This window comes from Bombina bombina, chromosome 6, assembly GCF_027579735.1.
Source record: "Bombina bombina isolate aBomBom1 chromosome 6, aBomBom1.pri, whole genome shotgun sequence".
In the NCBI taxonomy this organism is placed as follows: Eukaryota; Metazoa; Chordata; class Amphibia; order Anura; family Bombinatoridae; genus Bombina; species Bombina bombina.
This window is the reverse complement of record NC_069504.1, coordinates 329,444,201-329,470,447: the sequence shown is the minus strand read 5'-3', so window position 1 is coordinate 329,470,447 and position 26,247 is coordinate 329,444,201. Positions and strand designations below refer to the sequence as shown.

Below are 26,247 nucleotides of genomic sequence, written 5' to 3'. Positions count from 1 at the left end.
ATATATATATATATATATATATATATATATATATATATATATATATATATATATATATATATATATTTAAATTTAAACAAATATTAGTTTATTTATTGGAAAAACAAAAAACAAGCTTGTGCCCATAAAGCAATGAGCGCCACCATGTTGTAACCTAGGTTTCCTTCACTGCTGTGGCCAATTAGAGACAGTTATAAATAGGTCACTAGAGTGTGCAACCAATGGCTGTGTGTAATATAGCAGTATTAAAGGATTACAGAACTGTTTGAAAATGCCCATAAACAAAACATATGTATGGATTAATAATGTTTAGCACAATAAAATAATTTTAAACAATAAAAATGCATAGTTTTTATATAAAAGTAAATCTATTATTTTTATTTCCAACTTGACGTCAGTTATGCCAGCCCATAAAAAAGGGCAGTTCTTTCAGAAATCGAAACGTCCAATAATCGTCTATATCCATACCTATCATTTATATGGGGGATCGTCTCTGTGCACATGCACATTAGTTCCAATTGATTTTCACATGCGCACTAGTTATCTATGAAGAATAGCCAGCTAGCATTAACTGGAGGCGCAGAGCATGCGCATTTGCTTTCCTGAACAATTTAATCTGTGCTCTCTCAGGCACCGGTGTATCTGTAAAGCACTGCACAGTGTGACAGTATTTTCATCTTATCGGTCACACTGTGTGAGTTATGCATGTTTACTTTGGGGGTATTAAAAAATGAATACAGATTTTTCAGTCCATGCCACACTTCACTGAGATGCTTCATGTCTAAAAAGTATGTGTGTTGTACATTTGAAGGTATTAAAAAATATGAAAAAAATACCTGATCGGTGCATGAACATAAATAGGAGTCTATCTAAATATTATTCAAAAATAACATTTTATTTTGAGTCAATGGAAATATGCAACATTTTTACTTGTCCATTTACTTATTTATTTCAAGTCTGGAGAACACTGAGGCAGTAATTGCCAAGAACAAGCCGCAACATTGTGTCCGGACTTCACTCATGCATCGGCTGAAACCACTGGGTACAATGTGTGGATGATATGATTCATACTAAGCTCAGTGAATCGCTACATCAAGGACAGGGTTACAAGAGGAGCGCTAAATATCGCTCTCATAAAATCGATATTTTTGGTCCACTGTGTAATACCAGTGCACGCTAATGTTATTATTATTATTAGGTATTTGTAGAGCGCCAACAGATTCCACAGCGCTGATGTGCGCTGGTACTAAGAGTTCACAGCCGTGCAAACGTGACCTCGCTATGGAAGCGCGCTCTTGCGAGGTCACATTTGCATTGCACCTCACTCATATTACCAGCGCACATTTGCATGCGCTGGTATTACTCAGTTGAGCGCAAATATTGTTTTTGCGTAAATTATATTTTGCGCTCAACTTGCAATCTAGCCCTTTATGTGCTACAGTACAATCTCAAGGTGTTTAATGACCCTTTAAGGTATAAAACAAGCAACATCCCTCCTAATAAATTATATATAATTTTATTGTCTAAGCAATTTATATATACAGTATCCCACAAAAGTGAGTACACCCCTCACATTTTTGTAAATATTATATTATATTATATCTTATTATATTATATCTTTTTATGTGACAACACTGAAGAAATTACACTTTGCTACAATGTAAAGTAGTGCGTGTACAGCCTGTATAACAGTGCAAATTTGCTGTCCCCTCAAAATAACCCATTACCCAGCCATTAATGTCTAAATCGTTGGCAACAAAATTGAGTACCCCCCCTAAGTGGAAATGTCCAAATTGGGCCCAAAGTGTCAATATTTTGTGTGGCCACCATTATTTTCCAGCACTGCCTTAACCCTCTTGGGCATGGCGTTCACCAGAGCATCACAGGTTGCCACTGAAGTCCCCTTCCACTCCTCCATGACGACATCACAGAGCTGGTGGATGTTAGAGACCTTGCGCTCCCCCACCTTCCTTTTGAGGATGCCTCACAGATGCTCAATAGGTTTTAGGTCTGAAGACATGCTAGGCCAGTCCATCACCTTTACCCTCAGCTTCTTTAACAAGGCAGTGGTCGTCTTGGAGGTGTGTTCAGGGTCGTTATCATGTTAGAATACTGCCCTGCGGTCCAATCTCCGCTTCAGTATGTCACAGTACATGTTGGCATTCATGGTTCCCTCAATGAACTGTAGCTCCACAGTGCCGGCAGCACTCATGCAGGCCCAGACCATGACACTCCCACCACCATGCTTGTCTGTACAAAGACACACTTGTCTTTGTACTCCTCACCTGGTTGCCGCCATACACGCTTGAAACCATCTGAAACAAATACGTTTATCTTGGTCTCATTGGACCACAGAACATGGTTTCTTGTGCATCATCTTTAAAAGAGGGTTCCTTCTGGGATAACAGCCATGCAGACCAATTTGATGCAGTGTGTGGCGTATGGTCTGAGCACTGACAGGCTGACACCCCCCCCCCTCAACATCTGCAGCAATGCTGGCAGCACTTGTGCGTCAATTTCCCAAAGACAGCCTCTGGATGTGACACTAAGGATCTTCTTATAGCCTAGGACATCTTTATGTAGAGCAACAATTCTTTTTTTCAGATCCTCAGAGAGTTCTTTGCCATGAGGTGCCATGTTGAACTTCAAGTGACCAGTATGAGAGAGTGTGAGAGCGATAACACCAAATTTAACACACCTGCTCCCCATTCACACCTGAGACCTTGTAACACTAACGAGTCACATGACACCGGGGAGGGAAAATTGCTAATTGGGCCCAATTTGGACATTTTCACTTAGGGGTGTACTCACTTTTGTTTCCAACGGTTTAGACATTATTGACTGTGTGTTGAGTTATTTTGAGGGGACAGTAAATTTACACTGTTATACAGGTTGTACACTCACTACTTTACATTGTAGCAAAGTGTCATTTATTCAGTATTGTCACATGAAAAGATAAAATATTTACAAAAATGTGAGGGGTGTACTCACTTTTGTGTGTGTGTGTGTGTGTGTGTATGTATATATATATATATATATATATATATATATATATATATATATATATATACACACACACACACACACTTTTAAATTATAAACTCTTTGGAGTAAGGATCCTCCTCTACTTGTCTTTGTTTTGTTTACTCTATTTAGACCATCTTTATTTATTGTTTTACTATAAATCAGTGTCATTGTGTGCCTTCTTATGTACCCAGTGCTGTGGAACATGGCAGTGCTATACGTATAAGTAATAATAATATTTATAATAATAAAAATAATATACAAATGGTGCCTGATTTATGTTGTATCGGCCACAGTCTGCCTTCCCTGTCCTGTCTTTATAATGTATGAACTATATAGTGCCTTGGAATCTGTTGGCACATTACCAATAAAAATAATAACAACAATCCTATTATATAAAAGGCCAAGTGTGTTTGTCCGAAGCTGTCATGCACAGTAGAGACAGCACGAGGACAAAAACACCTGGCCTTTGAGTCCTGCTCCAGTCCCTAGCGCAGTGCTTTCCAAACTGTGTGTCGGGACACATTAATGTGTCGGCAGCAGTGTGTAGGTGTGTCCCTGCTTCAACACAAATTGTTTAGAATTGGAAAATAAAAATTGTTTTCTGACTTTCTGCCTGCATGCTACGCATATCACGTTGTTGACACGTGATTGACACCTAGTGGGTCACAGATCATCTTAACCTATTGGCGCAGCTCAGCGGGAACTGATACTATTCCCATTGGTGGCTTTGGCGGCAAATTAGCTGTTGACTGCATGTGTAGTCTCCTCAATCGGCTCGTGACTGCATGTGTAGACAGTGAGTGGGACAGCAGTATGTTTGCAGCGCGTGCACTAGTCAGTCAGACTACTTAATCTTCTTAAACACTGAGCAGAAGTCAAAGGGTTTGGTTTTGTTGCAGCTAGCTCCCAGTAGTGCATTGCTTCTCCTGCTCTTGATATATGGGTAGGAAGTGGAAGCCTAAAAATGCTTGATGATGTAAGTGTCTTTATCTAATATTCCACCAAATATTCAGAAACTGTGTTCATCCTATCAACCTCATACATCCCATTAAAATAGTAAGTAGCTATTAGTGTTATTAAACTTTTTTTTAATTCTTGCACATACATACTGTTACTTGTAAATAAATTTCTCTTGTTAGGTGTATCCAGTCCACGGATCATCCATTACTTGTGGGATATTCTCCTTCCCAACAGGAAGTTGCAAGAGGATCACCCACAGCAGAGCTGCTATATAGCTCCTCCCCTAACTGCCATACCCAGTCATTCTCTTGCAAGCTCTCAACATAGCTGGAGGTAGTTAGAGGAAAGTGCTAAAATATAGTTAGTTTTTTCTTCAATCAAAAGTTTGTTTTTAAATGGTACCGGAGTGTACTATTTTATCTCGGGCAGCATTTAGAAGAAGAATCTGCCTGCGTTTTTCTATGATCTTAGCAGATAAAACAAAATAGTTTAACCTCCTGTTTGCTGGTACAACTGAATTACTGTGTCGCGAAATGATGTAGGTCTACAAAGTGTGTCACCAACATGAAAAGTTTGGAAAGCTCTGCCCTAGCGGATCTGCCGCTTGCGACAGAAGTGGGCGTGGCCGGGTGTGAACGGGGGTGTGACTAGCGTGAAGTGGGCGTGACCGGGCTGGAATGGCCACGAAGGGGGCGTGACCAAGCATGAAGGGTGCGTGGTCGGGAGAGACAGGGGGGAGAGACAGGGGGGAGAGAGAGAGAGGAGGAGAGGGAGGGAGAGAGGAGAGGGGGGAGAGAGGGGGGGAGAGAGAGGGGGAGAGAGGGGGGAGAGAGAGGAGGGGGGAGAGAGAGAGGGAGGGAGAGAGAGAGGAGGGGGGAGAGAGAGAGGGAGGGAGAGAGCTCAAAAGAGGGGGGGAGGGGGGGAGAGAGAGGGGAGGGGAGGTGGGGAGGATAGGGGGAGAGAGAACTCAAAAGAGAGGGGGAGAGAGAGCACAAAAGAGATAGGGGAGAGAGCTCAAAAGAGAGGGGGGAGAGAGCGCAAAGAGAGGGGGGAGAGAGCGCAAAGAGAGGGGGGAGAGAGCGCAAAGAGAGGGGGGAGAGAGAGAGCGCAAAAGAGAGGGGGGAGAGAGAGAGAGCAAAAGAGGGGAGAGAGAGCAAAAGGGGGGAGAGAGAGCACAAAAGAGGGGAGAGAGAGCAAAAGAGGGGAGAGAGAGCAAAAGAGGGGAGAGAGAGCAAAAGGGGGGAGAGAGAGCACAAAAGAGGGGGGAGAGAGAGAGCACAAAAGAGGGGGGAGAGAGAGAGAGCACAAAAGAGGGGGGAGAGAGAGAGCAAAAGAGGGGGAGAGAGCACAAAAGAGGGGGAGAGAGCACAAAAGAGGGGGAGAGAGAGAGAGGGGAGAAAGAGGAGGGGGAGAGAGAGACAGGGGAGGGGAGAGAGAGAGGAGGAGAGAGAAAGAGGAGGGGGAGAGAGAGAGGGGGAGAGAGAGGGGGGAGGGGAGAGAGAGAGGGGGGAGGGGAGAGAGAGAGAGGGGGGAGGGGAGAGAGAGAGGAGGGGGGAGAGAGAGAGAGGATAGGGGGAGAGAGGAGAGGGCTCAAAAGAGAGGGGGAGAGAGCGCAAAAGAGATGGGGGAGAGATAGAGCTCAAAAGAGAGGGGTGAGAGAGGAGAGAGGGGGGAGAGAGAGAGATGGGAGAGGAGAGGGGGGGAGAGAGGGGAGAGAGGAGGGGGAGAGGGGGGAGAGAGAGAGAGGAGGGGGGAGAGAGAGGAGGGGTGGAGAGAGAGAGAGGAGGGGGAGAGAGAGGAGGGGTGGAGAGAGAGAGAGGAGGGGGGAGAGAGAGGAGGGGGGGAGAGAGAGAGAAAAAGAGGGGGAGAGAGCACAACAGAGGGGGAGAGAGAGAGAGGGGAGAAAGAGGAGGGGGAGAGAGAGAGGGGAGAAAGAGGAGGGGGAGAGAGAGAGGGGGGAGGGGAGAGAGAGACAGGGGAGGGGAGAGAGAGAGAGAGGAGGAGAGAGGGGGAGAGGAGGGGGAGAGAGAGAGGGGGTTGGGAGAGAGAGAGGGGGGGAGGGGAGAGAGAGAGGGGGGAGGGGAGAGAGAGAGGAGGGGGAGAGAGAGAGAGGATAGGGGGAGAGTGGAGAGGGCTCAAAAGAGAGGGGGAGAGAGCGCAAAAGAGATGGGGGAGAGATAGAGCTCAAAAGAGAGGGGTGAGAGAGGGGGGAGAGGAGGGGGGGGGAGAGGGGGGAGAGAGGGGGGAGAGAGGAGGAGGAGAGGGGGGAGAGAGGGGGGAGAGAGGAGAGGGGGGGGAGAGAGAGGAGGGGGGGGGAGAGAGAGGAGGGGTGGAGAGAGAGAGAGGAGGGGGGGAGAGAGAGAAGGGGTGGAGAGAGAGAGAGGAGGGGGGAGAGAGAGGAGGGGGGAGAGAGAGGAGGGGGGGTAGAGAGAGGAGGGGGTAGAGAGAGAGGGGGGTAGAGAGAGAGGGGGGGTAGAGAGAGGAGGGGGTAGAGAGAGAGGGGGGAGAGAGAGAGGAGGGGGGGGAGAGAGAGAGAGGAGGGGGGGGAGAGAGAGAGGAGGGGGGGAGAGAGGAGGGGGGAGAGAGAGGAGGGGGGGAGAGAGAGGAGGGGGGAGAGAGAGGAGGGGGAAAGAGAGAGGGGGGAGAGAGAGAGGAGGAGGGGGAGAGAGAGAGGAGGGGGGGAGAGAGGAGGGGGGGAGAGAGGAGGGGGGGAGAGAGAGAGGAGGGGGGGGAGAGAGAGAGGAGGGGGGGAGAGAGAGGAGGGGGGGGAGAGAGAGGAGGGGGGGGGAGAGAGAGGAGGGGGGGGGGAGAGAGAGGAGGGGGGGGGGAGAGAGAGGAGGGGGGGGGGGGAGAGAGAGGAGGGGGGGGGAGAGAGAGGAGGGGGGGGAGAGAGAGGAGGGGGGGGAGAGAGGAGGGGGGGGGGAGAGTAGGGGGGGAGAGAGAGAGGAGGGAGAGAGAGAGGAGGGGGAAGAGAGAGGAGTGGGAAGAGAGAGGAGGGGGGAAGAGAGAGGAGGGGGGAAGAGAGAGGAGGGGGGGAGAGAGAGGAGGGGGGAAGAGAGAGGAGGGGGGAAGAGAGAGGAGGGGGAAGAGAGAGGAGGAGGGGGGGAGAGAGAGGAGGGGGGGAGAGAGAGAGGAGGGGGGTAGGAGGGAGGAGAGGAGGGGGGAGAGGATGGGGGGAGAGAGAGGGGGGGGGGAGAGAGAGGGGGGGGGGAGAGAGGAGGGGGGGAGAGAGAGAGGAGGGGGGTAGGAGGGAGGAGAGAGGGGGGGGGGGAGAGGAGGGGGGAGAGGATGGGGGGAGAGAGAGAGGAGGGGGATGAGAGAGGAGGGGGGAGAGAGGAGGGGGGAGAGAGTAGGGGGGGGGAGAGAGTAGGGGGGGGGGGAGAGAGAGGAGGGGGAAGAGAGAGGAGGGGGAAGAGAGAGGAAGGGGGGAGAGAGAGGAGTGGGAAGAGAGAGGAGGGGGGAAGAGAGAGGAGGGGGGAAGAGAGAGGAGGGGGGGAGAGAGAGGAGGGTGGGAGAGAGAGGAGGGTGGGAGAGAGAGGATGGGGGAAGAGAGAGGAGGGGGAAGAGAGAGGAGGGGGAAGAGAGAGGATGGGGGAAGAGAGAGGAGGGGGGAGAGAGAGGAGGGGGAGAGAGAGGAGGTGGGGAGAGAAAGGAGGTGGGGAGAGAAAGGAGGGGGGGAGAGGAGGGGGGAGAGAGAGAGGAGGGGGGGAGAGAGAGAGGGGGAGATGAGAGAGGAGGGGGGGAGAGAGAGAGGGGGAGAGAGAGAGGAGGGGGGAGAGAGAGAGGAAGGGGGGAGAGAGAGGAGGGGGAAGAGAGAGGAGGGGTGGAGAGAGAGGAGGGGGAAGAGAGAGGAGAGGGGGAAGAGAGAAAAGAGGGGGAAAGAGAGGAGGGGGAAAGAGAGGAGGGGAAAGAGAGGAGAGGGGGAGAGAGAGAGGGGGAAGAAAGAGAGAGGGGGGAAGAGAGAGAGAGCAAAAGAGAGGGGGGAGAGAGAGAGAGCGCAAAAGAGAGGGGGGGGGGAGAGAGAGAGCGCAAACGGGAGGGGGAGAGAGAGAGAAAGAGCAAAAGAGGGGGGAGAGAGATTGAGCGCAAAAGAGGGGGTAGAGAGAGCAAAAGAGAGGGGGAGAGAGCTCAAAAGAGTGGGGGGAGAGAGCGCAAAAGAGAGGGGGAGAGAGAGCAAAAGAGGGGGAGAGAGCACAAAAGAGAGGGGGGAGAGAGAGAGGAGGGGAGAGAGAGAGTAGAGGGGGGGGAGAAAGAGCGCAAAAGAGATGAGAGAGCTCAAAAGAGAGGGGGGAGAGAGCGCAAAAGAGATGGGGGAGAGAGAGCTCAAAAGAGAGGGGGAGAGAGAGCGTAAAAGAGATGGGGGAGAGAGAGAGAGAGCAAGGGGTGGGACTGCTGTACTGCAAAATAATGGCCCGTGTGAACGGGCTTTAGGACTAGTACTATATATTAAACTAAACTTCAACTTTATCTTGTATATGTCACTGATTTCAGACACGATACAGCCGATTTCATTTTCGGTGTGAGCTGTTTTACTTTTTTATAAGAAAATAACAAAAGAAATCGAAGTCTCTAGTTACCACTTAGGCAGCAGGGCCCTGCAATTGTCTGTCCCAGTGTGCCCTTCCTGACTTTATTTGTTTTACTCCCAAATCTGTTGGCACATTTCAAATAAAAATAATACATGAGTGAAAGCTTTGAAGACAACTGATTCTCCTTGATATCAATTTATAGTTGACTAATTAAACATTATAATTGTTATAACAGGACAAAATCCATTTACACAAATAAAGTAGACGAGTCTGTCTTTGTTCCGTTGTGTACATATTAGGTGTCACTGTGACCAGTGAAAGGATTCAGTGCATTGCATACAGCGCATATGTGTCTATGGTGTTTTGTAAGAAAACGTCTGCCACCTAGTGGCAAACACATATATTAAAAAAAGATATTCTCTGATGTATATTATGCTGGAGTATTATTGACTTGATATAATGTTTTAAATCATTTTACAACTTAACGATTGCTCAAAATCCTGTACTTGTTTTTTTTTTTGGCTGATTTCTGAACGTTGACCAGTGTTGTCAGTGTTTTTTTTTTCACTGATCACAAACCAAAAATGCTTCTGCCATTGATAACACTGAACTTTGAAATTGTTACTTTCCGAACGGAATTTTTTTTTTTATCTGCAATATTAGTCTGCCGATTTCTTAAAGAGACATAAAGTAAAAATAAAACTGTCATGATACAGATAGAGCATGCAATTTTAAACAACTTTCCAGTTTACTTCTATTACCAAACTTGAGTCCTTTTTCTTGTTATCTTTTATTGAAAAGCATGACTTGTTAGGCTCAAGAGCAACAATGTAGTGCATTTTTGCTCCTGAGCCTGCTCTTTAACAAATGATACATAGAGAGCAAAGCAATTTTGATAATAGAAGTTAATAGGTAAGTCAATTTAAATTGCATGCTCCATATAAATCATGAAAGTTTATTTTGATTTTACAGTCCCTTGAAGCCAAAATCATATGTGAATAATTTATGACAAACAAAATTATGATTGTGTTTGGTTTAACAATTTCATCACAGATTGAAGGGCCAGTATATTGATTGCTCCCTTTTAATAGCGTGTAGAATTGCTAATAGGGGACGTGTGCAGTTAGCCTGTTATGCGCTAAAACCATAGAGATATGTATGTATATGTCTTTAAGAGATTTGACAAGAGGCAGTATTGGTATACTATAAGTATAGGGTACATTTTTAACAAACTGATAATGAAACAATTCTTCCAATAAACAATAAAAATAAATGATTGTGATCAAGTCGATATCGAAAAGGTCTCATGTGCAGCTGTTAACATGCAGATAATTATCAAAAAATAGATCAACTGCTTACAGTGGTGAAAGGTGTGACTATCGTCATACAGATGTGCATTATACAGTTCTGTGACACAGCCTCCCGTTATATACAGACGTGCACCACATACAGATGTGCATTATACAGTTCTGTGACACAGCCTCCCGTTATATACAGACATGCACCACATACAGATGTGCATTATACAGTTCTGTGACACAGCCTCCCGTTATATACAGACGTGCGCCACATACAGATGTGCAGTATACAGTTCTGTGACACAGCCCCCGTTATATACAGACGTGCACCACATACAGATGTGCAGTATACAGTTCTGTGACACAGCCTCCAGTTATAGTACAGACGTGCACCACATACAGATGTGCATTATACAGTTCTGTGACACAGCCTCCCCTGCTATATACAGACGTGCACCACATACAGATGTGCATTATACAGTTCTGTGACACAGCCTCCCGTTATATACAGACGTGCACCATATACAGATGTGCATTATACAGTTCTGTGACACAGCCTCCCGTTATATACAGACGTGCACCACATACAGATGTGCATTATACAGTTCTGTGACACAGCCCCCGTTATATACAGACGTGCACCACATACAGATGTGCATTATACAGTTCTGTGACACAGCCTCCCCTGCTATATACAGACGTGCACCACATACAGATGTGCATTATACAGTTCTGTGACACAGCCCCCGTTATATACAGACGTGCACCACATACAGATGTGCATTATACAGTTCTGTAACACAGCCCCCGTTATATACAGACGTGCACCACTAACAGATGTGCATTATACAGTTCTGTGACACAGCCCCCGTTATATACAGACGTGCACCACATACAGATGTGCATTATACAGTTATGTGACACAGCCTCTGTTATACACAGACGTGCACCTTATACAGATGTGCATTATACAGTTCTGTGACACAGCCCCCGTTATATACAGACGTGCACCACATACAGATGTGCATTATACAGTTATGTGACACAGCCTCCGTTATATACAGACGTGCATTATACAGTTCTGTGACACAGCCTCCCGTTATATACAGACGTGCACCACATACAGATGTGCATTATACAGTTCTGTGACACAGCCTCCCGTTATATACAGACGTGCACCACATACAGATGTGCATTATACAGTTCTGTGACACAGCCTCCCCTGCTATATACAAATGTACACTTTATACAGATATACATTATATACTGCTGTGACACAGCCTCCCCTGCTATATACAGACGTGCACCACATACAGATTTGCATTATACAGTTCTGTGACACAGCCCCCCCCCGCTATATACAAATGTATACTTTATACAGATATATATTATATACTGCTGTGACACAGCCTCCCCTGCTATATACAAATGTACACTTTATACAGATATACATTATATACTGCTGTGACACAGCCTCCCCTGCTATATACAGACGTGCACCACATACAGATGTGCATTATACAGTTCTGTGACACAGCCCCCGTTATATACAGACGTGCACTTTATAGAGATGTGCATTATACAGTTCTGTGAGACAGCCCCCCCTGCTATATACAAATGTACACTTTATACAGATATACATTATATACTGCTGTGACACAGCTTCCCCTGCTATATACAAATGTACTCTTTATACAGATATATAGTGGCGTCACTAGGGTTGGTGTCACCCGGTGCGGTAAGTCATGGTGTCACCCCCCCCCCCCCAGAGAGCTGACACACACAAAAACACAGGCAAACACACACACTCAGACACACTTAAAAACATACTCAGATGCACACACAAACACTCGGAAACACACTCAGACACACACACAAAAACACACACACAAAAACACTGAGACACACACAAAAACTCAGACACACACATACAAAATATGTAATCTGCACTGCATTAATTATGAAGCTCATGCCTAGAGCTGCTCCCTGGCTCAGCAGAACATCAAATGAAAGATAAACAGAGCACTCTAAAATAAATCACTGAAGAAAAGGTTTAGGCGCGCAAACTATGAAAATTCTGCTCTCTGACTCTGTTCCAAGTCTGTCAGTGCACAGCCCTGGGCTGCATGTCACTGAGCAGTGAGCACAGATAGGCAGGCAGGTTTAGGCTAGCAGCGCAACTTCGCAAGCCCCACGGTACACCCACAACATTCATAGTGAAATTGGGCAGGGGAGGAGCAAAGTACAAACAAGCAAAAGCAGCCGAGAAAAATATTTGTTGAAATTGCAGCACTGGCTCAAGGGGCAAAAAAATTGTGTGTCTACAACTTCCCCAGTCCCACTAATGTTCACAAATGCCAGCCTCTAATAAAATAATCTTTGCATCTCAACATATATTTTCTTTGAATTTCAATAAAATTAAAAAAAAAAAAAAAAAATTTGGTGTCACCCCCTGGAGGGTGTCACCCAGGTGCGGCCCGCACCCCCCTAGTGATGCCAATGGTGACACCGCCTCCCCTGCTATATACAAATGTACACTTTATACAGATATACATTATATACTGCTGTGACACAGCCTCCCCTGCTTTATACAAATATGAACTATACAGATATTCACTATATACAGACATACACTATATAGATATACAGATGTGCCCCCCCCTGCTATATACAAATGTACTCTTTATACAGATATACATTATATACTGCTGTGACACAGCCTCCCCTGCTATATACAAAGGTGCTCTTTATACAGATATACATTATATACTGCTGTGACACCGCCTCCCCTGCTATATACAAATGTGCACTTTATACAGATATACATTATATACTGCTGTGACACCGCCTCCCCTGCTTTATACAAATGTACACTTTATACAGATATACATTATATACTGCTGCCTCCCCTGCTATATACAAATGTGCACTTTATACAGATATACATTATATACTGCTGTGACACAGCCTCCCCTGCTATATACAAATGTACTCTTTATACAGATATACATTATACAGGGAGTGCAGAATTATTAGGCAAATGAGTATTTTGACCACATCATCCTCTTTATGCATGTTGTCTTACTCCAAGCTGTATAGGCTCGAAAGCCTACTACCAATTAAGCATATTAGGTGATGTGTATCTCTGTAATGAGAAGGGGTGTGGTCTAATGACATCAACACCCTATATCAGGTGTGCATAATTATTAGGCAACTTCCTTTCCTTTGGCAAAATGGGTCAAAAGAAGGACTTGACAGGCTCAGAAAAGTCAAAAATAGTGAGATATCTTGCAGAGGGATGCAGCACTCTTAAAATTGCAAAGCTTCTGAAGCGTGATCATCGAACAATCAAGCGTTTCATTCAAAATAGTCAACAGGGTCGCAAGAAGCGTGTGGAAAAACCAAGGCGCAAAATAACTGCCCATGAACTGAGAAAAGTCAAGCGTGCAGCTGCCAAGATGCCACTTGCCACCAGTTTGGCCATATTTCAGAGCTGCAACATCACTGGAGTGCCCAAAAGCACAAGGTGTGCAATACTCAGAGACATGGCCAAGGTAAGAATGGCTGTAAGACGACCACCACTGAACAAGCTGAAACGTCAAGACTGGGCCAAGAAATATCTCAAGACTGATTTGTCTAAGGTTTTATGGACTGATGAAATGAGAGTGAGTCTTGATGGGCCAGATGGATGGGCCCGTGGCTGGATTGGTAAAGGGCAGAGATCTCCAGTCCGACTCAGACGCCAGCAAGGTGGAGGTGGAGTACTGGTTTGGGCTGGTATCATCAAAGATGAGCTTGTGGGGCCTTTTCGGATTGAGGATGGAGTCAAGCTCAACTCCCAGTCCTACTGCCAGTTTCTGGAAGACACCTTCTTCAAACAGTGGTACAGGAAGAAGTCTGCATCCTTCAAGAAAAACATGATTTTCATGCAGGACAATGCTCCATCACACGCGTCCAAGTACTCCACAGCGTGGCTGGCAAGAAAGGGTATAAAAGAATAAAATCTAATGACATGGCCTCCTTGTTCACCTGATCTGAACCCCATTGAGAACCTGTGGTCCATCATCAAATGTGAGATTTACAAGGAGGGAAACAGTACACCTCTCTGAACAGTGTCTGGGAGGCTGTGGTTGCTGCTGCACGCAATGTTGATGGTGAACAGATCAAAACACTGACAGAATCCATGGATGGCAGGCTTTTTGAGTGTCCTTGCAAAGAAAGGTGGCTATATTGGTCACTGATTTGTTTTTGTTTTGTTTTTGAATGTCAGAAATGTATATTTGTGAATGTTGAGATGTTATATTGGTTTCACTGGTAAAAATAAATAATTGAAATGGGTATATATTTGTTTTTTGTTAAGTTGCCTAATAATTATGCACAGTAATAGTCACCTGCACACACAGATATCCCCCTAAAATAGCTATAACTAAAAACAAACTAAAAACTACTTCCAAAACTATTCAGCTTTGATATTAATGAGTTTTTTGGGTTCATTGAGAACATGGTTGTTGTTCAATAATAAAATTAATCCTCAAAAATACAACTTGCCTAATAATTCTGCACTTCCTGTATACTGCTGTGACACCGCCTCCCCTGCTTTATACAAATATGAACTATACAGATATGAACTCTATAGAGATGTGCACTATATACAGACATACACTATATAGATATACAGATGAGCATTATACACTGCAGTGACAAAGCCTTCCCTGCTATATTCAGATGTGCACTATATACAGTGGATATAAAAAGTCTACACACCCCTGTTAAAATCTCAGGTTTCTGTGATGTAAAAAAATGAGACAAAGATTAATCACTTCAGAACTTTTTTCTCCTTTAATGTGACCTATAAACTGTACAACTCAATTGAAAAACAAACTGAAATCTTTTAGGTAAAGGGAAATAAAAAAATAATATGGTTGCATAAGTGTGAACACTATTTTATAACTGGGGATGTAGCTGTGTTCAGAATTAAGCAATCACATTCAAAATCATGTTAAATAGGAGTCAGTACACACCTGTCATCATTTAAAGTGCCTCTAATTAACCCCAAATAAAGTTCAGCTGTTCTAGTAGGTCTTTCCTGACATTTTGTTAGTTGCATCCTACAGCAAAAGCCGTGGTCTGCAGAGAGCTTCTAAAGCATCAGAGGGATCTCATTGTTAAAAGGTATCAGTCAGGAGAAGGGTACAAAAGAATTTCCAAGGCATTAGATATACCATGGAACACAGTGAAGACAGTCATCATCAAGTGAAGAAAATATGGCACAACAGTGACATTACCAAGAACTGGATGTCCGTCCAAAATTGATGAAAAGACGAGAAGAAAACTGGTCTGGGAGGCTGCCAAGAGGCCTACAGCAACATTAAAGGAGGTGCAGGAATATCTGGCAAGTACTGGCTGTGTGGTACATGTGACAACAATCGCCCGTATTCTTCATATGTCTTGGCTATGGGGTAGAGTGGCAAGACGGAAGCATTTTCTTACAACAACAAAAATCCAAGCCCTGCTAAATTTTGCAAAAACACATCTAAAGTTTCCCAAAATCATGTTGCAAAAGGTGGTCTAGTCTGATGAAACCAAAGTTGAACTTTTTGGCCATAATTCCAAAAGATAAGTTTGGCGCAAAAACAACACTGCATATCACCAAAAGAACACCATACCCACAGTGAAGCCTGGTGGTGTCAGCATCATCTTTGGGGCTGTTTTTCTTCAGCTGGAACTGGGGCCTTAGTCAAGGCAGAGGGAATAATGAACAGTTCCAAATACCAGACAATATTGGCACAAAACCTTCAGGCTTCTGCTAGAAAGCTGAACATGAAGAGGAACTTCATCTTTCAGCATGACAAAGACCCAAAGCATACATCCAAATCAACAAAGGAATGGCTTCACCTGAAGAAGATTAAAGTTTTGGGATGGCCCAGCCAGAGCCCAGACCTGAATCCAATTCAAAATCTGTGGGATGATCTGAAGAGGGCTGTGCACAGGAGATGCCCTTGCATTCTGACAGATTTAGAGTGTTTTTGCAAAGAAGAGTGGGCAAATCTTGCCAAGTTAAGATGTGCCATGCTGAAAAACTCATACCCAAAAAGACTGAGTGCTGTAATAAAATCAAAAGGTGCTTCAATAAAGTATTAGTTTAAGGGTGTTCACACTTATGCAACCATATTATTTTATTTTTATTTTCCTTTACCTAAAATATATCAGTTTGGGGTTTTTTTGTTTTTTTTTATTTCTTTATTTATAACCAGCAGACAATGCCGTAACATTCAAATAAAACATCTTATGCCACACAGGGCCCGATATCACATATTTGTAAAAAGCAACATAAACAGAAATATATAAGCATACTGGAGCATTGTTAATATTACAGAACATTATGCCCTTATATTATATTCCAACTGCATTGTAAAACCTGCTGGGATTTTAAAGGTTTTTTATCTTAAATAAACAAATTAAACATTCTAACAACGGGTGGTAGGGAAAAAAAAAGGAGGAAAAAGGAAATTCTCTCCATTCTTTGCCCCCCCCTAATCACGACAGCCCCCTTGCTGACCCTTACCCACAGTATCTCTATTCTGTCCCTGCAAGTTACATTGAAACTTATCCTACCATATCAAGACTAAGAGAACCATTGTCCTACCTGCACGTCAACCATGATGACGGAAAAAGATTAGCAATCACTAACTCCAGAAATGAAATAGAGTTTAAAAATGGGGATAATATACGTCTTTGGATATGTAGAAGAAAGGATTTAATAAGTGTGGACCAGTCCAGCAGAAAAAAATCTTATCCTAGATTCAGCTGAAAACTTAGTATAATAAGATTCAAATAATATCTGATATTGTATTTCTAATAAATAATGAAAAGCTTGGAGCAGCATAATCTTTCCAGTTTTTCAATATTAAATGTATAATTGTAAGGATAATAGTATTTAAAACTTTAGTCAATCTTATAGATCTGGAGTCAGAACATGTAAGAAAAAATATGTCTTCTGGAATATAGACATTATGGTCTTGATACAATTTACTATACCAAAACCAGATCTTCTGCCAGAGCTGAAATATTTTCGGGCAAGACCAAAATAAATATTTAATATCCACTTTAGGAAGAGAACAACAATGACATAAAAAGCTTTGAGAGGGATAAAATCTTGACATTCTATCTGGTGATAAGTAATAATTATTAATAAGTTGGTATCCGTAATCTATCCTCCATCAAAAAGCTCTGATTGATCCTGTTCTCTTCCAAAACTGGGAAATACCTCGTCCAAAAATTATGTAGTTTACTAACATGTAGATCTCCCTGCTTAGCCAGCATAATATCATAGATCAGAGATATAGAGGTACCTCTTAACAAGAATCTTTTAATAATTTTCGTGTTATCAGACCATTCAGACAATCCTGCAGTGTTCCATTTCTGAGAAACAACAAAATGGCGTAATTGAAAATAAGCATATAAATTTGAGCTTGGAAGAGAAAACTTTTGGAACAAAGATTCAGATGTCATTATTTGATTGGCACTAAAAATCTGATGGATATATATTAAACCCTGGTCCACCCATCTTCTGAATACTACCTGGGCTATACCTTGGATGAATTCCGGGTTACCCATTATTGGAAGAAACTCAGAAAATACTGGAGATACCTTAAGGAGATTACAAATTTTCTGCCAGGCAATAATAATATTTTTAATAGAGATCAATTTAGACACATTTGAAGGAAGTCTCTTTAATGAACAATGTAAAATAGCCTTTAATGAGAATGGAGTTACTAGAAAAGACTCTAAATCCAATAGTAAGAATTTTTTTAACTCCGTAATCCATTCCAGAGCAACCTTAGCTAAGGCGGCCCATTTATATAATCTTAAATCTGGAAGGGCCAAACCCGCTACCTGACGCTTTAGCATTAGTTTCTTGAAAGCTATCCGGGGTTTATTTTTCCCCCCATATAAACTTGGATTGCCAGGCCTGTAAATCTGAAACGTCTTTATTAGATAATAATAAGGGCAGATTTTGGAATAGATATAATAATCAGGGAAAAACAATAGTTTTTATCAAGTTGATTCTTGCTGAGAGAGAAATTAATAAAGAGGACCAAGAGTCTAAATCTGACTTGATTTTCTGTAATATTGGGCCGTAATTCATCCTGTTCCATTTTCCTGGATTTCTATGCAAAACTATACCGAGGTATCGAAACGAATTGACAGTTTTAAAAGGGTGAGGCCACGGCCTAAGTTTTCCTTCAGAAAACATTAAAAGTTCACTCTTATTATAATTAATTTTGTATCCGGAAAAAGATGAAAAAAAGTGAAAAAGTCGAAGGAGCTGCGGGATACCTTTGTGTACGTTATCCAGAAATATAGGCAGATCATCTGCGTAAAGAAGGAAAGGTTGTCCCTCAACCAAATAGCAAAAGGTTCCAAGGCCAAGTTAAAGAGACGGGGAGAGAGAGGGCAACCTTGTGGGGTGCCTCTCTTTAGGTTGATTTTAGAAGATAGGGAACCATTTATACATAAATATGATATAGGAGATTTATAAAGATTTCGAACAAACTGAAGGAATTGATTTCTGAATCCAAATTTCTCCACAGCAGTAAATAAATAATTCCAATTAATTGCATCAAATGCTTTTTCTGCATCAACAGTTAGTATAGCTCCTTCCCTATATTTTTTAAACTAATTTTTACTATGATCCAAATTCCATACATAATCTAACAATGAGGTAACTTGACGAATATTTCTAAATGAACTCCTATTTTTCATAAATCCTGTTTGGTCAGGGTGAATAATTTTATCCAGAAATACCTCTAATCTAGCGGCTATGATAGCAGTCAATATCTTATAATCTGCATTGAGTACTGATATGGGTCTGTAAGCCCCTGGATCTAGGGGATCTTTACCTGTTTTTAGAATAAACGAGATACGTGCTGCAGTAAAATAGCTTGACATTTCATTTCCATCATAAAAAATAAAAATTAAATAACCTAATTAGATGTATTTTTATTCCTTCAACTAGAATTTTATAAAACTCTATTGGAAGGCCATCAGGACCTGGCGCCTTATTACTACTAGCTGCTTGAATAGCTTCTAGTATCTCATCCTCTGTTATTGGTCGATTCAAACCTTGCAGTTCCTCCTCGGAAATAATAGGGATCTTAATTTTAGTCCAAAAACTTGTAAAATTATCCATCTCTACCTGAGGTTCTGCATATAACTGTTGGAAAACCTTAAAAAATACTTTATTAATGTCCTCAGGATCGGTATAACTTATATTATTGTCTTTAATAGATAGAATAAGATTTTTGATCTTTCTGATTTTAACTAATTTGGCCAGATATTTTGTGGAGTTACCATATGTTCCTCTATACTGGAAATTAATTTTTTTGTTCTTCTTCAAAAGAACTTTGTCTTAAGAAAATATCCCTTTCTCTCCTGGTTTTACAATATTTGTCCCAGTTATCACGAGATCTATAAATAATATAGTTCCTAAAAGCATTTCTCACTTGAGCAGCAAGCTGCAGTTCCAAAGCCATCGCCTTTTTTTTCCAATTATGGAGATATGATTTAATTTCCCCCCTCAAGACTGATTTTGCAGCTTCCCAAAACATCTCAATTTTCTCACAGTGAGTTATATTATGTGTCAAATAGACATTCCACTTCTGTTTTAAGTTATTAATAAATCTTGGGTTATTTGCCAAGAAACGCGGGAAAAAAAGGGGGGACTTGGTTCTTAGGTACAGCTGATGCACATAGTCTAACTGAAATTGGTGAATGGTCACAATATCATAAATAGTAGCCTCTGTTTTGTGAACTTTTGATTCACACGTAAAACTTTGCTGGTCGGGATTTTTTAATCTCCAAATATCTACCAAGTTTAATTCATAGCTGAACTTTTTAAACATTTTTGCAATTTTATGATATTCCCTTGTATTTTTAAGTGATAATCTATCCAATTCAGGGCACATAGACATATTAAAGTCCCCCCCCCCCTAATATTACATTCCCTCCAACAAATGGGAATAGTTTATGTTTAATAATGTCCCAAAAAACTGGAGAGAAGCTATTAGGACCATACACATTACACAAGGTGTAATTACAACCATTAAGCTGTGTACCTACGATAATATATGTTCCTTCGGGGTCAGTTTGGATATTAAAAATGTTATAATCTAAATTCTTATGGAAAAGAATTGCCACCCATGATCTTCTTTTAACTGCCGGTGCCGCAACTAATTCCCCTATCCATTTACATTTTAATTTAGGTAGTTCTATTTCCTTAAGATGCGTTTCCTGAATCATTTCAACATTGGGGTTAAATTTTGCTAGATGTTTAATAATACGTTTCCTTTTTTTTGGAGATGTAATCCCTCCCACATTCCATGATAGGATATTAATATTGGCTGTAACTATAGACATCTATATCTATAAAATACCCTATGGAGAGAACCTCCAGGTACTGACCCGAGCCTACACCTGCTGATAGGCAAAATAATATCGGCGAGGAGGGAGTGGGGAGGCGGAGAAAGGGCAGCGAGAGAAAAAAAAAAAAGAAGACCCCCACCCTGTAATCTTGATAATACCTATAAATTGTATTATTAAGCATAAAATCACAACATTACAAAGCTTATAAACTATTATACAATTAACGAAAAACAACCAGAGTTGCTGCCCTCTAATAAAAAAAACAGATCCTCTCGACCTAACTCTTATGAGAGCCAAAAATAAAGCATTACGCATCTAGGCTTTAAATTAAAATTAAACAAAGTAATACCCTTTTATGCTACATTTTATCAATAAACTCTTGGGCTTCTAAAATATTATTTAAAGCCCGTCTATTATCCTTGTCTTCCACAATTATCTTAGCGGGGTAAGTCAACCATGCTTTTACACCTTTTTGCACAATTTTTGAACAATACGGTATCATTTGTTTTCTCTTAGCAGAAGTTTCAAGTGAGAAGTCTTGAAACAATAAAAGTTTGTTATTGTCAAAGCTAAATGTCTCAAATTTTCTATAAAGTTTCACTTTATCCTGATATTTCAGTAATTTAAAGATACACATTCTACCTCTGTGTAAAGAGTCTGCGTTGGGTTTTCTTGCACCCATTCTATGAGCCCTCTCAACTGCTAGTGGTAACTGGTGTGGGGGAAAACCCAACACTTGAGGTAATGAAAAAGAAGTAAACTTCAGGAGGTCCTCATATTGAGGTGTCTCTGGAAGACCAACAATTCTAATATTGTTGCGTCTGGAGCAATCTTTAAGATCCTCCAGGCGCAATTGTAAATCTGAAATCTTAGTCTCCTGTCTTTGAACTAAATTTTCTTGGGTATTAACTAAATCTTCTAAGTCAGATATTCTGGATTCTGCCTCATTTAATCTAGCAGAGAATTGTTTAACCTCGTTTGATAATTTAATAAGCTCAGATGATATATTATTTAGCTCTTTCTTAATAGCGTCAAACTGGGGAGTAAACAGCGCTGTCAACTGAACAATAAGGATTGGGTATCTACAATAGAGGTAGCCATCTCCATGGGAGTATCTAAGATGGTATCTAAATTCTTATTCCTCTTGTCTTTCACTTTTGAAGGCATTATGGGAGAATTTTGTTTCCCCTGTGTAATAAACCTTTCCATAGGCTTTTAATGTGTATATAAATGTTATCAAAATACTGTGAATTTTAATAATGGGTGATATATCTAGGACTACTTAGACGCCTAGACAATAAAATACTACTATCAAAATGTGCAACAAAAACAATCAATGTGATTTTTTTTATTATTTTTTGTTTGTTTGTTTGTTTGTGATTAAATAATCTGTGTACAGCCTATTTACTGGATAATACATCTACTTTAAACCAATAGGGAGGAGAAAGACCATACCTTCTAATATATAACCATTTTGTACAGCTCTGATTTGAATATAATTACTAACCAAAATATAAAAACTACCTGTCAGACAATATTAACTCTGTGAGGAATCATCAGAGTATAAAACTCAATACCGCTAGTAATCTTTACTTATCCATTAAACCCCTAATACTAGTGACCTTTATAATATATAGGAAAAGACGGCTATTCAAAAATAATGTTTCTAATTTAAACCAAAGATAACAGTGCATTTAGCATTTCTATCCACACTTAGGTAACTTTTTTCTGATACTGATAGCCTTTGCAATATATATAGAAAAAAAGGGTATTCACAACTGAAGTTTAAACCTACAGGTAACAGTGCATTTAACATTTCTATCCACACTTAAGTATCTTTTTCGGATTTTAAATAAACACTCCGATTAAATAAATTCAACCCTGTGTGATAGAACCAGGACAACTGTATTGACATAGAGTCCCAAAGAAAAGAATACTTCTTATATTTCTCCCAGCAATCTTCTCAGGGGTCGATACAAACAGGGGAGAAAGTTCCAGGATTATAATATGGTGCAGTCAACAATTTTAATTGTAATCCAGCAAAGACAAAACAAATAGCCACTGCAGACTTCAATTAAGCATGGCCACAACTTATGCAACATTGCAAAAGTACCTGTAGGGCCAGTTTAGATAAGTAGGACCCTTAGACACGGCTTCCAGACGCGTAGACAATGATCCAGGGCTGAACACCAACATAAATCTCGGGCTTCTTTAGCAAAACTTAGCCCCAGGATCACAACAGGCTCTCATATAACTGTTTTTCATCCAAGGCATCAATTTGTACAGCAGCTCGTAACAACAAACTCCACTTCCTCCGGGTACTTTATGGAGATATACACCGTGTGACCGCCACTTCCAGGGTGCATCTGAGGTTGGCGGTTTATTGCTCTTTGCCGCAAGGAGGAGGCGCCACACACGGATCCCTCCGCCGTGAAGCTACCCCGACCTACAAGCGGCGATATCAGCTGGAGCTTGAGGGAACACCTCCCGGATCTCGGAAGCTCTTGCGCCAAACCTCTGGACCATCCACAGGACTTCTCTTACCGGAGTGGAGTGAGGTAGCCTACCACCAGGGCTCATCAGGCAAAAAACACTTCCGCCGCTATGGCCTCAGACACGGCCAATATCCCCGAAAATCCCGGAACCAGGCAGGGTACACGGGTAGTAGCAGTGGGGCAAGATCTCCTGCTTCTGTGACTCGTAGCCACCATGGAGCTGCGTAGCACGTCTGTCAGCCCCGCCCACAAAACGGAAGTCTCCTCTGTCTCACTGCCTACATCAGTTTGTTTTTCAATTGAGTTGTACAGTTTATAGGTCACATTAAAGGTGGAAAAAGTTCTGAAATGATTTATCTTTGTCTCATTTTTTTACATCACAGAAATCTGACATTTTAACAGGGGTGTGTAGACTCTTTATATCCACTGTACAAATGTGCATTATACACTGCTGTGGGTTATATATTTATCTCTCCCTTCCTCTGTTATCTCTCTCCCTCTACCTCTCTTATCTCTCTCCCTTTCCGTTTTTTTCTTTCCTTCTGTTTTTTCTTCCACTTCTGTTTCCACTCTGCCCTTCTGTGAGTTTGCTGAGTGTGTGTGTGTCTGTGTGTATCTGTGTGTCTGTGTGAGAGTGTGTGTGTGTCTGTGTGAGAGTGTGTGTTTGTGAGAGAGTGTGTCTGTTTAACCCCTTAAGGACCAGCGACGTACCCTGTATGTCGCTGGCCTTTTTTTGGGACATGATTGTTTTATAGTGCGGTCTTGCCACCAGCGTTGAGACTGCTCTATTCCACAAAGCCTTCTGGAGAGAGGGCATTAATAGCATTTTCTTGCTAGACTTGTGCTATTATGTCCTGAAAAAACCCATAACGACCAGTGACATACAGGGTACATTGTGGTCATTAAGGGGTTAAGAGAGTGTGTGTGAGTGTGAGAGTGTGTGTCTGAGAGTGTGTGTGAGAGTGTGTCTGTGTGTGAGTGTGTCTGTATGTCTGTGTGTGAGAGTGTGTCTGTCTGTGTGAGTTTCTGTGTATATTTCTGTGTTTTTTTGGTGGGGGGACTCAATCAATGGTTTAATAAGGGGCCCGAAAATTTATAGTGGTTCTGACTGCTTAGATGTTTCAGAAAGGCATTTTTTTGTAACCGGCTTTCATTCCGAGATTGACTGTTTATTGTTTTTCCACTGAAAATATTGTACCTAGGCAGCTGCTGATTTGTGTATATGCAGCATAAACATTCTTGTCTCTTAACCCCTTCATCCCAGGTGCAGGTGTTTAACATCAGAACGATGTTCCGATGTAAACATTTGCTTTAAAAATGAAATTGCACGATCATTGATGCAATCACGTGATTTCAAGGATCGGATCGGATCATGGGGGACTGCCTACGATGCCCCCCCAGTCCAATTTCCCATTAAACAGAAGGAGGAGGGTGTAAGACGCCAAAAAAGGTAGGATGTTCCATTACATCCTAACGGCGCTAAAGCCCAGTGCTGTTAGGACGACATGGAACGTCCTAACAGCACTAAGGGGTTAATCTTGTGTGCACAGTCAGCAGTAGTATGGGCTCTAAGCACTGTGATGTTCAAAAGGTGCCAGTCTCAGAGTTAAAAAAGGAAAGACACATTTTTTTCTCTCTAATTAATTTATAAATTACAAAATTACTTAGAGACAGGAAATCCCCTCAAAAAATATTTGATGATTCAGGTAGAGAATACAGTTTTAAACAACTTACAACTATTATATAATTTGTTTCATTCTCTTGGCATTGTTTGTTGAAAAGCATACCCGCGTAGGCTCTGGAGCAGTAATGCATTACTGGGAGCTAACTAGTGATTGGTACCAAAAGAATGAAGCAAATTTGATCATTTAAGTAAACTGGAAAGTTGATTCGAATTGTATGTTCTATCTGAATCATGAAAGAAATGTTTTGGGTTTCATGTGCCGTTAAAGGAACAGTAAAGTCAAAACAAAACCTAAATGCCAACATTTTGCATAAAATGCAGTAGCATAAGATTTTAAAGGGACATACAAGTCAAAATTAAACTTTATTGAATAAAAAAAAAGCAGTTTTAAACATCTTTCCAAATGACTTCTATTATCAAATGGCTGCATATAAATACCTCTTGTTATTTGCTAGATGTGATCAGCTAGCTCCCAAAAGTGCATTGCTCTTCCTGAGCATTCCTAGGTATACTTTTCAAAAGGATACAAAAAGAACAAAATGAAATTCTTAATATAAGTAAACGGGAAACATTTTAAAAGTTGCATTCTTTTTCTCAATCACACAAGTTTAATTTTGACTTTTCTGTTTTGTGAGCTTAAAGGAACACTAAACCCAAAAATTTTCTTTCATGATTCAAGTAGAGAATCCAATTATAAACATCATTCCAATTTACTTCTATTATCTAATTTGCTTCATGTTTTAGATATCTTTTGTTTAAGAAATAGCAATGCACATGGGAGAGCCAATCACACAAGGCATCTATGTGCAGCTACCAATCAGCAGCTTCTGAGCCTATCTAGATATGCTTTTAAGCAAAGGATATCAAGAGAATGAAGAAAAATAGATAATTGAAGTAAATTAGAAAGTTGTTTAAAATTGCATGCTCTTTCTAAATCATGAGAGAGAAAAATTGGGTTTCATGTCCCTTTAAATGAATGAGACCCTGTTAAAATGTGTACGTGAAATTGTATATTAGCTTATAGGACCATAGAAATAATCAGAGAAACAAAAGGGCTGTTACAATAATCTGTAGGATATTAGAAAAAAACAAAACTATTCTTATATGAATAGTAAATACATTCTAATACAGTGTTATCTGCAACTCGTCTGTTGGTTCCACCCATGAATTTCAGTTGTCACAATATTTTCCTATAGGTAAAAGGGACATTCTGGTCAAAATTTAAATGTATATAGATACATTACATATTTAAATGGAAACATATTTGCATTATACATGTATATCTCTGCACGTGCATGTGAAGCATAGATATTCTCAGTGCATAAGCATTTCAAATACTGCAGCTGTTCAGAGCACCAGTGGGTGTATCATGTCAGCAATTAATAAATTAAGTCATTACCAGATGGTGCAATCACCTTAGGCTCTCCGAGCAAGTACTGCATTTGAAATGCTGGTGCACGGTGCATACTTAAATACACTTTTGAAACGGCTATAACTTTTATTAGAAGCATTTTTGCTAATATATGTTTATTACAAAAATGCTTCTATTCAAAACTGAAATGTATCCAAGGGGATTCCAATTTTGGCTGGAATGTCCCTTTAAGGCAACAAGCAGATTTATTGATGTCCTGGTTGGTAGTATGTTATTAGGGATTTTTGAATAATTGTAGGTCTAAATGTCTAATATTTTCTTAATAAGTGTTTTTAGTTTTTTGTGCATCAAAATCCCATTTTCTCGATCCTTTTGCCAACAAGGCAGCAATGCAAATTAGCTTTTAGTTTTCTTATAGAAGGTTTATGATACAGGCATCCTGAAGCTGTATTGCCCA

General features: G+C 41.6%; 1 protein-coding gene across 2 annotated transcripts in view; it reads left to right on the top strand.

Moving 5' to 3' along the window:
- The window catches only part of ELK3 (ETS transcription factor ELK3), a 135,714-nt gene that overhangs the window by 88,285 nt on the left and 21,182 nt on the right, over positions 1-26,247 (top strand). The window lies entirely within an intron of this gene.